Below are 13644 nucleotides of genomic sequence, written 5' to 3'. Positions count from 1 at the left end.
ACTTACTTATTGTTAGATAATGACCCTACAAATGACATTAGTACCGTCATCAAACAGACAATTGAAAAGGCTAGTACTATGGATTGGATCTCCGATAAAACAGAGGAATTTTTGATTAAAACTAACCCAATTATTCCAGTATTCTATGGGTTACCTAAAATACATAAAGATCCCAAAGACCCACCATTCAGACCCATTGTCGCTGGTACTGACAGTATATTTCAACCCCTGGCTGTCTACCTTGATACTGCGCTTCAACCTCTGGTACAGAAAATACCGACATATCTAAAGGATACCACACACTTTCTCCAAAGAATCAACAATTTACAGATTAATTTCCCGGACCCCCTAATATTTTCTATGGACGTCACAAGTCTATACACCTCAATTCCTCACGATGAAGGCATAGCTGCCTTAGAATGGTTTCTTCTACAACATGATGAAATCCAGATTCAAAAAACATTTGCTATTGAACTTATTAATCTGATACTTTACAACAATTATTTCAGATTTAATGATAAGTATTATCTACAGATCTCGGGTACCTCTATGGGCTCGGCGGTGGCTCCTTCCTACGCAAACATTTTTATGTTTAACTTTGAGAAAACCCATGTCCTGGATCATCCGCATTGGAAACACAGAATACACTGCTGGTTAAGATATATTGACGATGTATTTGGCATTTGGAATGGTACAAATCAAGAATTGAAAGATTTTTGGCAATATTTAAACCAATGCAACCCTCGGATCAAATTCACGTTGGAAATCGGCATACCACAGGTGAACTTTCTGGACGTAACAGTGGAATGGAAAAATATGGAATTAACGACACTAATGTACAGAAAACCAACTGATGTCAACAGTTCCCTCCATTTCAACAGTTTCCATCCAAGACACTTAAAAGAAAACTTACCGTTCAGCCAATTACTTCGGGCTAAGCGGATAACCTCCGATACTGAAAAACTGCAGACAGAATTTGATACTATGCGAACAAGATTTCTAGAAAGAGGTTTCCCGGAAGAAGTAGTAGCCCAAGCTATTTCCAGGACAGAAGCACACCCTCGTGATGTACTATTTAACAAACAACCGAAACCAACTAAGTCTAGCCTCATTTACACTCTGAAGTACTCTGCCCAGAACTTTCAAATCAAAAAAATAATCACTAAGAACTGGGATCTTATTAAATCAGATCCGAATCTTAACCGTCTCTTTCCAGCTCCCCCAATGTTAGCGTACAAAAGAGGACGGAACTTTAGGGACATGCTCATCAAAGCTGAAAGACCTAAAAAATCCACTCAAAGAACACTGACGAAGTCACGTAATGGCACCTTTCCGTGCCTGAATTGTCAGCACTGCTCGAACATTATCAAAGGCAACCATATTAGACATCCGAATAATGGTAAAAAGATTCTTCTAAAAAACTTCGCAACCTGTGACTCTAAAAATGTCATCTACACCATCAGATGCCCCTGTGGGAAATACTATGTGGGGAAAACGTGTAGGAAAGCCAAAGAAAGATGGACAGAACATAAGTCTCAGATTCGCACAAAAAATTTAAAGTCACCTGTATTCCGGCACTTTAGAGACAACAAGCATAACATCTCGCAAATGAGATTTGCAATACTGGAAGTACTACACCCCCTCCAACGAGGAGGTGACCTACCCAAACTTTTGGCACAAAAAGAACTATACTGGATTCATAAACTAGATGCAATGACTCCACTCGGTTTAAATGAAGACTATTATTTAGGTCCATTCATTTAAAGATTTCCGACATGAAATTTATTTATTTTTTATTTTTTTCTTCCCCCCCCTTTGTTTTTCATCTTTTTCAATGTTTTTCTATAAACAGTTGTTAGGATTGCTGATTAGCATTGGCTTAAACACATCACAAGATTGTGAACCATTTGGCATGGACAGGTGAATAGTAATCTAAACATGCTGTTAATGCTTAGATATTTCTATTTATTCCGCTAATTTTGTCTTTGAAATCCAAATTTGCACCAATGATACCCCTTTCACTAGACTGTGAACCAGGAACACGGGCAGATTAGTATTGGTGGATTACATTACAAGGATGTAGCTATATACTATGTGTACCAGTCTTATCAACTAGGATCTTTACGCTAAGATGTTGGTTCATAACATGTCACGCCTGATTCTCTCTCCCCCTACACACCTTCGATTACCGAGGGGTATTCATACATTGGACACTGACTTTCCCCTTGAGGTTTTGTTATTACCTTTTTTACCCTGTTACCTGGTTTGTTTACATGTGACGACACGTACGCGCGAGCGTGATGACGTCACACTGTAAACACGCCGCGGTATATACTGCTCAGTTTAGACCATGACGCACAACACGCATATGCGTGATCACGTCACATTACCATTTACTCTATAAATAATGGCGGCACAATATATGGAGACAAGCAACCCCTCGGCAGCAGGTCTCCTTTAGTGCCACCCTGGTATGCACTAGGTAAGAATACTATACCTTTCATATTCTGACTCGGACAAGAATTCTACTTTAAGTCTGTGGAAACTTGGTCCACTTCCTTTGTCTAATACGTAGACCTTACATTGGATCCTCTGCCCTTACTTTCTCAGTACTTCAGTCCAGAATTTCCTCCAGACCACATGCGGTAGATGATTTCCACTCCGCCTCACCTATCCCGAAACTGGTCAACTACGATATCTCCGTAAGTGACTCATCATTCCTCTATCTTAATCTATCCTCAACTTACTATCTTTTACGGTCCTAATAGACGCCTTCCATGTCTATTTTACTTCTACAGATAAGGACTTTTTCATCAAGACTTTCTGTCGTATTTAGATGAAGGCCTGGGATTTCCGCCCCAGACCACCCACGTTCTCCTGAAGAACCTTCTTTATTGCAAAACACAAGGTTAGACTCCTCAAATAGGTGCTTTAAAAATTTTAGTTGAATCCACGATTAGTAGAGATTTTCTACATATTTCCACATCTGATCAATGTGTAGAAGTTAGTATTAATCTAGTGAATTTATCATTAATCTCTATACGTATGAAAGAGGCACAGGGGGTGCCCCTACGGGTTACTGCCATACATTTAATCCTTATATGCTAAGAGTGTTTGTGATATATATCTTGATCTACAATGAGTCATTTACAAAATGGAGTTGATTTAATGTTGTTGGTGTAAGTATATTTCTAATGTACATTTTGTATATATTTTCTTCTAGAATAAACTTTTGTTATTGCCCCTGATGAAGAGTGTTGTAGCACTCGAAACGCGTTGGGCCCTCCATATCTTCAACATCAAGAATAAACAATGAAGAATTGTTCTTGTAACCTTATCTGAGTTAATGTTATTTTTTCGCACAAATTACCTTTTCCTATATATTACAAATCACAGATTCTCTTGAATTTATTATGAAATATTTCTTGTAAGTGAAATCTAACTGTTGGTCTGGTATTCCAGACACTAGATAGTGTGCAGGGGACGTAAGTTCCCTACTTGGGAACTTTTATTTTTTGCATTGTATTTTGCAACCTAGGTGTCAAGGTTGCTCCTCTCTCCTCTGCACCTCATATTTGACTAGTAAACTCCTCAAATGCTTAGTAGCTAAATTGATTCTTATTATTCACAAAAATTTTCTCCTTACTAGGGTGTGCCATAAAAGGTCCTTTCCCTTTTTTTCTTGTTATTTTCACCCCGGAAGGGGTTGACACCTTACCCTGGACCTGAGCACCCCGATATCTCTGAGATGTCATTTTCTAAAATCAACAGTCTAACAGATAAAGCAGCGACTACCCTAGCTTTCTCAGACGAAGAAGCCGTTAGGATCTTAGGCCTAATTAAAGACACTAGTACTGAGGCAATCAATAGAGAAAATCCAGAAATACTTATCCAACGACTTGAACGACTCATTAGGAGAGAGATCTCACAGAAACTTCATGCCACTACTTTAACGCAGTATTATAAGGCTAAGAGAATCCCGAGAGGACTTAGAGTGTACCTTCGTCCGACACTTTGCAAGGACAACAAGGAGTTTGTAAAACGTTGGGAACACATCCTAAACAAATGTTCTCTTGATCTGATATTACTCACTATTGAGGAACTCGCAAAATCACTTCATATCATTAACCAAGAGATTGAAGAAGTCTCTACACAATTCTTGAAATTCAAAACAGCATCTGAACTTCAGACAATTTTGGAAGATACCAATATTAAGCTAGATAGCTATAAACGGGATATTGAGCAACGAAAGATTCGTAAATTCCGGAGAGACACATTAGACTATGCCAGAGAAATAGCATACACTTGGCAAGAATACTATAGCAACTATAAACCAAGATCCGGACCATCCGGAGCCCCTAAGAAACCATCTTCTGACAATAATACTGATAGTAGTGACATCACAAGTGGTGAACAAGAAGAACAACCCAGTACTAGTACAGTAATTCCAACTAACACCTTCACAGTCACGGATAGTACTATTTCAACCCCCAGGATAACAGATACATCAGTTCCAACAATCCCGACACAGCCTTTTTTAGGAGACGCCCGACCAGAAGAGGGCAAAAGAAAACCACGCCAGAAAAACAAATAGACTCACCTTTGATCATTAACATTTCCTCCAGACAGCTCTCTAAAGCCCAGACCGATACGCTTAGCCTTGGGATATCATTTATTCCCACAAACTCAACTAACCTGTTTGAAGAAGAAGTTAATCTTTTCAAATTTATACGCAAAATGGAACTGAAAGTCTTTTTTGATAATCTGGGAGAAATCACCCCAGCAAAAAAACATGATTTTCTAGAGATGAAGAATCAGAGTAATTTTCATCCGCAAATTAATAATCCACTCATCAATCTCTTTAAAACTCATACCTCCCGCGATCTGAGAAAAATCAAATATGAGACTTTCACCCAACAGAATATCCGGCATCATCAACTCAAATTGATTAAAGAGCTTGCCCATGACACTTCTATTATAATTAAACAAGCCGACAAAGGGGGAGCCCTTGTCCTCATGGATACAAGTTTATACAATGCAGGCTGTCTTAAGCTTCTGGACGATAGACAGACTTACTTATTGTTAGATAATGACCCTACAAATGACATTAGTACCGTCATCAAACAGACAATTGAAAAGGCTAGTACTATGGATTGGATCTCCGATAAAACAGAGGAATTTTTGATTAAAACTAACCCAATTATTCCAGTATTCTATGGGTTACCTAAAATACATAAAGATCCCAAAGACCCACCATTCAGACCCATTGTCGCTGGCACTGACAGTATATTTCAACCCCTGGCTGTCTACCTTGATACTGCGCTTCAACCTCTGGTACAGAAAATACCGACATATCTAAAGGATACCACACACTTTCTCCAAAGAATCAACAATTTACAGATTAATTTCCCGGACCCCCTAATATTTTCTATGGACGTCACAAGTCTATACACCTCAATTCCTCACGATGAAGGCATAGCTGCCTTAGAATGGTTTCTTCTACAACATGATGAAATCCAGATTCAAAAAACATTTGCTATTGAACTTATTAATCTGATACTTTACAACAATTATTTCAGATTTAATGATAAGTATTATCTACAGATCTTGGGTACCTCTATGGGCTCGGCGGTGGCTCCTTCCTACGCAAACATTTTTATGTTTAACTTTGAGAAAACCCATGTCCTGGATCATCCGCATTGGAAACACAGAATACACTGCTGGTTAAGATATATTGACGATGTATTTGGCATTTGGAATGGTACAAATCAAGAATTGAAAGATTTTTGGCAATATTTAAACCAATGCAACCCTCGGATCAAATTCACGTTGGAAATCGGCATACCACAGGTGAACTTTCTGGACGTAACAGTGGAATGGAAAAATATGGAATTAACGACACTAATGTACAGAAAACCAACTGATGTCAACAGTTCCCTCCATTTCAACAGTTTCCATCCAAGACACTTAAAAGAAAACTTACCGTTCAGCCAATTACTTCGGGCTAAGCGGATAACCTCCGATACTGAAAAACTGCAGACAGAATTTGATACTATGCGAACAAGATTTCTAGAAAGAGGTTTCCCGGAAGAAGTAGTAGCCCAAGCTATTTCCAGGACAGAAGCACACCCTCGTGATGTACTATTTAACAAACAACCGAAACCAACTAAGTCTAGCCTCATTTACACTCTGAAGTACTCTGCCCAGAGCTTTCAAATCAAAAAAATAATCACTAAGAACTGGGATCTTATTAAATCAGATCCGAATCTTAACCGTCTCTTTCCAGCTCCCCCAATGTTAGCGTACAAAAGAGGACGGAACTTTAGGGACATGCTCATCAAAGCTGAAAGACCTAAAAAATCCACTCAAAGAACACTGACGAAGTCACGTAATGGCACCTTTCCGTGCCTGAATTGTCAGCACTGCTCGAACATTATCAAAGGCAACCATATTAGACATCCGAATAATGGTAAAAAGATTCTTCTAAAAAACTTCGCAACCTGTGACTCTAAAAATGTCATCTACACCATCAGATGCCCCTGTGGGAAATACTATGTGGGGAAAACGTGTAGGAAAGCCAAAGAAAGATGGACAGAACATAAGGCTCAGATTCGCACAAAAAATTTAAAGTCACCTGTATTCCGGCACTTTAGAGACAACAAGCATAACATCTCGCAAATGAGATTTGCAATACTGGAAGTACTACACCCCCTCCAACGAGGAGGTGACCTACCCAAACTTTTGGCACAAAAAGAACTATACTGGATTCATAAACTAGATGCAATGACTCCACTCGGTTTAAATGAAGACTATTATTTAGGTCCATTCATTTAAAGATTTCCGACATGAAATTTATTTATTTTTTATTCTTTTCTTCCCCCCCCCTTTGTTTTTCATCTTTTTCAATGTTTTTCTATAAACAGTTGTTAGGATTGCTGATTAGCATTGGCTTAAACACATCACAAGATTGTGAACCATTTGGCATGGACAGGTGAATAGTAATCTAAACATGCTGTTAATGCTTAGATATTTCTATTTATTCCGCTAATTTTGTCTTTGAAATCCAAATTTGCACCAATGATACCCCTTTCACTAGACTGTGAACCAGGAACACGGGCAGATTAGTATTGGTGGATTACATTACAAGGATGTAGCTATATACTATGTGTACCAGTCTTATCAACTAGGATCTTTACGCTAAGATGTTGGTTCATAACATGTCACGCCTGATTCTCTCTCCCCCTACACACCTTCGATTACCGAGGGGTATTCATACATTGGACACTGACTTTCCCCTTGAGGTTTTGTTATTACCTTTTTTACCCTGTTACCTGGTTTGTTTACATGTGACGACACGTACGCGCGAGCGTGATGACGTCACACTGTAAACACGCCGCGGTATATACTGCTCAGTTTAGACCATGACGCACAACACGCATATGCGTGATCACGTCACATTACCATTTACTCTATAAATAATGGCGGCACAATATATGGAGACAAGCAACCCCTCGGCAGCAGGTCTCCTTTAGTGCCACCCTGGTATGCACTAGGTAAGAATACTATACCTTTCATATTCTGACTCGGACAAGAATTCTACTTTAAGTCTGTGGAAACTTGGTCCACTTCCTTTGTCTAATACGTAGACCTTACATTGGATCCTCTGCCCTTACTTTCTCAGTACTTCAGTCCAGAATTTCCTCCAGACCACATGCGGTAGATGATTTCCACTCCGCCTCACCTATCCCGAAACTGGTCAACTACGATATCTCCGTAAGTGACTCATCATTCCTCTATCTTAATCTATCCTCAACTTACTATCTTTTACGGTCCTAATAGACGCCTTCCATGTCTATTTTACTTCTACAGATAAGGACTTTTTCATCAAGACTTTCTGTCGTATTTAGATGAAGGCCTGGGATTTCCGCCCCAGACCACCCGCGTTCTCCTGAAGAACCTTCTTTATTGCAAAACACAAGGTTAGACTCCTCAAATAGGTGCTTTAAAAATTTTAGTTGAATCCACGATTAGTAGAGATTTTCTACATATTTCCACATCTGATCAATGTGTAGAAGTTAGTATTAATCTAGTGAATTTATCATTAATCTCTATACGTATGAAAGAGGCACAGGGGGTGCCCCTACGGGTTACTGCCATACATTTAATCCTTATATGCTAAGAGTGTTTGTGATATATATCTTGATCTACAATGAGTCATTTACAAAATGGAGTTGATTTAATGTTGTTGGTGTAAGTATATTTCTAATGTACATTTTGTATATATTTTCTTCTAGAATAAACTTTTGTTATTGCCCCTGATGAAGAGTGTTGTAGCACTCGAAACGCGTTGGGCCCTCCATATCTTCAACATCAAGAATAAACAATGAAGAATTGTTCTTGTAACCTTATCTGAGTTAATGTTATTTTTTCGCACAAATTACCTTTTCCTATATATTACAAATCACAGATTCTCTTGAATTTATTATGAAATATTTCTTGTAAGTGAAATCTAACTGTTGGTCTGGTATTCCAGACACTAGATAGTGTGCAGGGGACGTAAGTTCCCTACTTGGGAACTTTTATTTTTTGCATTGTATTTTGCAACCTAGGTGTCAAGGTTGCTCCTCTCTCCTCTGCACCTCATATTTGACTAGTAAACTCCTCAAATGCTTAGTAGCTAAATTGATTCTTATTATTCACAAAAATGTTCTCCTTACTAGGGTGTGCCATAAAAGGTCCTTTCCCTTTTTTTCTTGTTATTTTCACCCCGGAAGGGGTTGACACCTTACCCTGGACCTGAGCACCCCGATATCTCTGAGATGTCATTTTCTAAAATCAACAGTCTAACAGATAAAGCAGCGACTACCCTAGCTTTCTCAGACGAAGAAGCCGTTAGGATCTTAGGCCTAATTAAAGACACTAGTACTGAGGCAATCAATAGAGAAAATCCAGAAATACTTATCCAACGACTTGAACGACTCATTAGGAGAGAGATCTCACAGAAACTTCATGCCACTACTTTAACGCAGTATTATAAGGCTAAGAGAATCCCGAGAGGACTTAGAGTGTACCTTCGTCCGACACTTTGCAAGGACAACAAGGAGTTTGTAAAACGTTGGGAACACATCCTAAACAAATGTTCTCTTGATCTGATATTACTCACTATTGAGGAACTCGCAAAATCACTTCATATCATTAACCAAGAGATTGAAGAAGTCTCTACACAATTCTTGAAATTCAAAACAGCATCTGAACTTCAGACAATTTTGGAAGATACCAATATTAAGCTAGATAGCTATAAACGGGATATTGAGCAACGAAAGATTCGTAAATTCCGGAGAGACACATTAGACTATGCCAGAGAAATAGCATACACTTGGCAAGAATACTATAGCAACTATAAACCAAGATCCGGACCATCCGGAGCCCCTAAGAAACCATCTTCTGACAATAATACTGATAGTAGTGACATCACAAGTGGTGAACAAGAAGAACAACCCAGTACTAGTACAGTAATTCCAACTAACACCTTCACAGTCACGGATAGTACTATTTCAACCCCCAGGATAACAGATACATCAGTTCCAACAATCCCGACACAGCCTTTTTTAGGAGACGCCCGACCAGAAGAGGGCAAAAGAAAACCACGCCAGAAAAACAAATAGACTCACCTTTGATCATTAACATTTCCTCCAGACAGCTCTCTAAAGCCCAGACCGATACGCTTAGCCTTGGGATATCATTTATTCCCACAAACTCAACTAACCTGTTTGAAGAAGAAGTTAATCTTTTCAAATTTATACGCAAAATGGAACTGAAAGTCTTTTTTGATAATCTGGGAGAAATCACCCCAGCAAAAAAACATGATTTTCTAGAGATGAAGAATCAGAGTAATTTTCATCCGCAAATTAATAATCCACTCATCAATCTCTTTAAAACTCATACCTCCCGCGATCTGAGAAAAATCAAATATGAGACTTTCACACAACAGAATATCCGGCATCATCAACTCAAATTGATTAAAGAGCTTGCCCATGACACTTCTATTATAATTAAACAAGCCGACAAAGGGGGAGCCCTTGTCCTCATGGATACAAGTTTATACAATGCAGGCTGTCTTAAGCTTCTGGACGATAGACAGACTTACTTATTGTTAGATAATGACCCTACAAATGACATTAGTACCGTCATCAAACAGACAATTGAAAAGGCTAGTACTATGGATTGGATCTCCGATAAAACAGAGGAATTTTTGATTAAAACTAACCCAATTATTCCAGTATTCTATGGGTTACCTAAAATACATAAAGATCCCAAAGACCCACCATTCAGACCCATTGTCGCTGGTACTGACAGTATATTTCAACCCCTGGCTGTCTACCTTGATACTGCGCTTCAACCTCTGGTACAGAAAATACCGACATATCTAAAGGATACCACACACTTTCTCCAAAGAATCAACAATTTACAGATTAATTTCCCGGACCCCCTAATATTTTCTATGGACGTCACAAGTCTATACACCTCAATTCCTCACGATGAAGGCATAGCTGCCTTAGAATGGTTTCTTCTACAACATGATGAAATCCAGATTCAAAAAACATTTGCTATTGAACTTATTAATCTGATACTTTACAACAATTATTTCAGATTTAATGATAAGTATTATCTACAGATCTCGGGTACCTCTATGGGCTCGGCGGTGGCTCCTTCCTACGCAAACATTTTTATGTTTAACTTTGAGAAAACCCATGTCCTGGATCATCCGCATTGGAAACACAGAATACACTGCTGGTTAAGATATATTGACGATGTATTTGGCATTTGGAATGGTACAAATCAAGAATTGAAAGATTTTTGGCAATATTTAAACCAATGCAACCCTCGGATCAAATTCACGTTGGAAATCGGCATACCACAGGTGAACTTTCTGGACGTAACAGTGGAATGGAAAAATATGGAATTAACGACACTAATGTACAGAAAACCAACTGATGTCAACAGTTCCCTCCATTTCAACAGTTTCCATCCAAGACACTTAAAAGAAAACTTACCGTTCAGCCAATTACTTCGGGCTAAGCGGATAACCTCCGATACTGAAAAACTGCAGACAGAATTTGATACTATGCGAACAAGATTTCTAGAAAGAGGTTTCCCGGAAGAAGTAGTAGCCCAAGCTATTTCCAGGACAGAAGCACACCCTCGTGATGTACTATTTAACAAACAACCGAAACCAACTAAGTCTAGCCTCATTTACACTCTGAAGTACTCTGCCCAGAGCTTTCAAATCAAAAAAATAATCACTAAGAACTGGGATCTTATTAAATCAGATCCGAATCTTAACCGTCTCTTTCCAGCTCCCCCAATGTTAGCGTACAAAAGAGGACGGAACTTTAGGGACATGCTCATCAAAGCTGAAAGACCTAAAAAATCCACTCAAAGAACACTGACGAAGTCACGTAATGGCACCTTTCCGTGCCTGAATTGTCAGCACTGCTCGAACATTATCAAAGGCAACCATATTAGACATCCGAATAATGGTAAAAAGATTCTTCTAAAAAACTTCGCAACCTGTGACTCTAAAAATGTCATCTACACCATCAGATGCCCCTGTGGGAAATACTATGTGGGGAAAACGTGTAGGAAAGCCAAAGAAAGATGGACAGAACATAAGTCTCAGATTCGCACAAAAAATTTAAAGTCACCTGTATTCCGGCACTTTAGAGACAACAAGCATAACATCTCGCAAATGAGATTTGCAATACTGGAAGTACTACACCCCCTCCAACGAGGAGGTGACCTACCCAAACTTTTGGCACAAAAAGAACTATACTGGATTCATAAACTAGATGCAATGACTCCACTCGGTTTAAATGAAGACTATTATTTAGGTCCATTCATTTAAAGATTTCCGACATGAAATTTATTTATTTTTTATTTTTTTCTTCCCCCCCCCTTTGTTTTTCATCTTTTTCAATGTTTTTCTATAAACAGTTGTTAGGATTGCTGATTAGCATTGGCTTAAACACATCACAAGATTGTGAACCATTTGGCATGGACAGGTGAATAGTAATCTAAACATGCTGTTAATGCTTAGATATTTCTATTTATTCCGCTAATTTTGTCTTTGAAATCCAAATTTGCACCAATGATACCCCTTTCACTAGACTGTGAACCAGGAACACGGGCAGATTAGTATTGGTGGATTACATTACAAGGATGTAGCTATATACTATGTGTACCAGTCTTATCAACTAGGATCTTTACGCTAAGATGTTGGTTCATAACATGTCACGCCTGATTCTCTCTCCCCCTACACACCTTCGATTACCGAGGGGTATTCATAAATTGGACACTGACTTTCCCCTTGAGGTTTTGTTATTACCTTTTTTACCCTGTTACCTGGTTTGTTTACATGTGACGACACGTACGCGCGAGCGTGATGACGTCACACTGTAAACACGCCGCGGTATATACTGCTCAGTTTAGACCATGACGCACAACACGCATATGCGTGATCACGTCACATTACCATTTACTCTATAAATAATGGCGGCACAATATATGGAGACAAGCAACCCCTCGGCAGCAGATCTCCTTTAGTGCCACCCTGGTATGCACTAGGTAAGAATACTATACCTTTCATATTCTGACTCGGACAAGAATTCTACTTTAAGTCTGTGGAAACTTGGTCCACTTCCTTTGTCTAATACGTAGACCTTACATTGGATCCTCTGCCCTTACTTTCTCAGTACTTCAGTCCAGAATTTCCTCCAGACCACATGCGGTAGATGATTTCCACTCCGCCTCACCTATCCCGAAACTGGTCAACTACGATATCTCCGTAAGTGACTCATCATTCCTCTATCTTAATCTATCCTCAACTTACTATCGTTTACGGTCCTAATAGACGCCTTCCATGTCTATTTTACTTCTACAGATAAGGACTTTTTCATCAAGACTTTCTGTCGTATTTAGATGAAGGCCTGGGATTTCCGCCCCAGACCACCCGTGTTCTCCTGAAGAACCTTCTTTATTGCAAAACACAAGGTTAGACTCCTCAAATAGGTGCTTTAAAAATTTTAGTTGAATCCACGATTAGTAGAGATTTTCTACATATTTCCACATCTGATCAATGTGTAGAAGTTAGTATTAATCTAGTGAATTTATCATTAATCTCTATACGTATGAAAGAGGCACAGGGGGTGCCCCTACGGGTTACTGCCATACATTTAATCCTTATATGCTAAGAGTGTTTGTGATATATATCTTGATCTACAATGAGTCATTTACAAAATGGAGTTGATTTAATGTTGTTGGTGTAAGTATATTTCTAATGTACATTTTGTATATATTTTCTTCTAGAATAAACTTTTGTTATTGCCCCTGATGAAGAGTGTTGTAGCACTCGAAACGCGTTGGGCCCTCCATATCTTCAACATCAAGAATAAACAATGAAGAATTGTTCTTGTAACCTTATCTGAGTTAATGTTATTTTTTCGCACAAATTACCTTTTCCTATATATTACAAATCACAGATTCTCTTGAATTTATTATGAAATATTTCTTGTAAGTGAAATCTAACTGTTGGTCTGGTATTCCAGACACTAGATAGTGTGCAGGGGACGTAAGTTCCCTACTTGG

Source organism: Ambystoma mexicanum, chromosome 2p (assembly GCF_040938575.1).
Source record: "Ambystoma mexicanum isolate Mex_15411 chromosome 2p, UKY_AmexF1_1, whole genome shotgun sequence".
Lineage (NCBI taxonomy): Eukaryota > Metazoa > Chordata > Amphibia > Caudata > Ambystomatidae > Ambystoma > Ambystoma mexicanum.
This window is presented reverse-complemented; position numbering follows the sequence as displayed.